General features: G+C 38.0%; 1 non-coding gene across 1 annotated transcript; it reads right to left on the bottom strand.

Moving 5' to 3' along the window:
- Window positions 1-2,584: 2,584 nt before the first annotated feature.
- Window positions 2,585-2,688, bottom strand: LOC115031476 (U6 spliceosomal RNA). The gene has a single exon (XR_003837093.1). It is a non-coding gene; the product is annotated as a U6 spliceosomal RNA (small nuclear RNA).
- Between the last annotated feature and the right edge of the window lie 414 nt (window positions 2,689-3,102).

The raw sequence follows: 3,102 nt of genomic DNA, 5'->3' as shown, positions 1-3,102 counted from the left end.
CTTGTCACACTACTATTTCCCTACTGTTTCTGGCTTCAGACATTATATCACACCATTTTTCTATTTTTCTATTACAAATATAGTCAAATAGTGCAACCTAAACTTGTAAACACCAAAGGCTTTATGTAAGAAAACCATATGGAATGAGTGCTATGGCTGCATTTACCTCAGGGAATGCTGTGTGTTTTATTCTACATGTGAGACATCTACTAGGTAATTTTTTTATAGTACTTTTCTTTCTAGACAATATAGAAATTTGTAAGAAGACACTTTAGTGGTACTCACCTGTAATCAATCACAGCTATTCAAGAGGCTAAGGCAGGAAGACTGCAACATAGGCAGTTTTAGCAATTAATAAGTCTTAGCTTCTTTGTGAATTTTTGGCCATCCTAAGAAATTTAAGGAGGCTCTTTTCAAAACTTAAATGCTTAAAGGAATGGATATGTAGCTCAGGGATAAAGTCTTGCCTAGTTCAATTGCTAGACTTGCAAAAAGGTATCTATAGATACTTTTGTTCAGATTGCTTATAGATTTTTCTAAACTTGCTAAAAATCTATTGACCATTTATTCTTGAAAAAGTGCCCCCTTATTTACACACTTCTATATTTATTCTTCCTCATTGGGTTGATGGACTTCAATACCCGTTAGTGAATTATAACCCAACATACTATTTCTATGGGGAAGAGTCTTTCTCCTAACTTAAGCATTCCTCAGGTGCCTCTAACTTTTTGTAGAGGGCATGTTTTCCCTATTGTTGAATGTGTCTTCAGTCCAATTTCTTACCTACAAGATATGCATGCCACTACTGCACCTTTAAAGCTATATTTCCATGATGGTCATGGCAGGGGTAACTAGGTGTCAGAGCTGAATGGGAATTCTGGTTGTTTATCTTCTAATAGAAGCTTATTCCCAAGGAGCAGGTCAACATCATCCTAAATGGAGAAATAAATGTAAGCAATCCCCCTTAAGTCCAGAATGAGATAGGAATGTCTACCATACTCATTCCTTTTAAATGTTATGCTTGAAACCTTAGTTGGAGTAATAGGACTAGAGAGAGAAACTAAAGAGATACAAATAGAAGAAGGAAGTCAAACTATACTTATTTGCAGATGGCGTGGTAGTATATATTAGTGATTGCCACAATTACATATGAATACCTCTACAATGGATAAGTCTATTTAGTAATGTGATAAGAAACAAAATCAGCTTTCACAAATCAAGATCTTTTCTATAAACCAACAAAAAATATGCAGAGAAATAAATTATGGATACACTCTACTTCCCAATAGCCTCAGAGAAAGTAAAATTTGTAGGAATAATCATAATAAAAAGAAAGGAAGCCATGTACTTCGCAGGCAAATGATGGGACTAGAAAAGATAATCTTGAGTGAGATAACGCAAACTCAGAAAGGCAAACACTGTGTGTTCCTCCTCATAGGAGGCTTCCAGCTCCAATTTTTATATGTATCTAAGTATCCTGGAGTAACTGTAGAAACCAAGAAAGTAAAAAAAAAAACATTACTGAAGTACAGGACTTGGGAGTTACACAGAGTTGTCTAATAGGGAAAATTGGAGGGACAGAGCTCTAATTATGGAAGGAGAGAGGTAAATACAAAAGAAAGAAAGAAAGAGAGAAAGAAAGAAAGAAAGAAAGAAAGAAAGAAAGAAAGAAAGAAAGAAAGAAAAAAGAGAAAGAAAGAAAGAAAGAGAGAGAGAGAAAGAAAGAGAGAAAGAAAGAAGGGTAAAGTTACATTAAGAATATCTGAAAAAGTCAAAAGAAATTATACCATTAGCTATTTCAAAAACCCATAATGCACTCAAGTCTGTTATAATATACACACATAATTTAAATAAAAATTTTCTCTCTGGGCTGACAGTACTTCTCACAGAGACAAAGAGCTTCTGAAAAGCACCAATGTCAGATGTGAGGCACCCTATTTTGAGTTGTTGGTTATGGATATCTAAACAAGCAGCAGATTGCTAATGCCCTTGCTGGGAAGGTAAGTCCTCCTTGTTGAAGATGTGATACACTTTAGAGGCTGCAACAGACCTAAATGGCTCCTCTCTGAGCATGGGTTTTCATGTGCTCCATCACTATGCAAGCTTCCAGAGGAGGGCAGTAACCAGCAGTCCTACCCAGCTATGACTCCTACCAACTACAACACATACCTTTCCTGTATCAATCCACCTATATTCTCTATATGTGCTTGTTCTGACATCTACAGAAACAGTCTGTATAATAGATTTTCATTTTCTTGGAGTCTTGCTTTAAATGTGAAATAACCCCCAAGGCTCCTGCTTCGGGTACTTAGACCCCAGCTGGTTCTGCTACTTTGGATACCCATGGAACCTTCAAGAGTTGTGACATAGCTGACAGAGGTATTTTACTTAGGTGGGACTTTAAGTGCCATAGTCTGGCTGCTGGTTCTTCCCGTCCTTTTTGCTGTCATCTTGTTATGTTCAGTCTTTGCTCATAGGTACTAGGCTACACTGAATTTCCTTTCCCACTGTGATAAATAGAAACCAGGGAGCAAAATTAGTCTCCCCTCCACAGTTGACTCCATCAGTGACTTCTGAAATGTAAAAATAAGTGATGCAATTTTTAAAAATCATGTTATTCCTTGTGCAGAGGCCATGCTAATCTTCCCTGTATCATTCTAATTTGAGTATATGTGCTGCCAGAGTTACAGAGACAAAGTTCAGAGGTGAGACGGAAGGAAGGACCATCCAGAGACTGCCCCACTCAGGAATTCATCCCATATACAACCACCAAACACAAACACTATTGCATATGCCAGAAAGATTTTACTGACAGGACCCTGATTTAGCTCTTTCTTATGAGGCTATGCTAGAGCCTGGCAAATACAGAAGTGGATCCACACAGTCATCTATTGGATGGAACACGGGGGCCCTAATAAAGGAGCTAGAGAAAGTACCCAAGGAGCTAAAGAGATCTGCAACCCTATAGGAGGATCAACAATATGAACTAGCCATTACCCCCAGAGTGGTGTCTCTAGTTACATATATAACAGAGGGTGGCCTAGTTGTCCAACAATGGGAGGAGAGGCCCTTGGTCTTGCGAAGATCATATGCACCGGTACA

This window comes from Mus caroli, unplaced genomic scaffold, assembly GCF_978045245.1.
Source record: "Mus caroli unplaced genomic scaffold, Mus_caroli_1 scaffold_7, whole genome shotgun sequence".
Taxonomy (NCBI): domain Eukaryota; kingdom Metazoa; phylum Chordata; class Mammalia; order Rodentia; family Muridae; genus Mus; species Mus caroli.
This window is presented reverse-complemented; position numbering and strand designations above follow the sequence as displayed.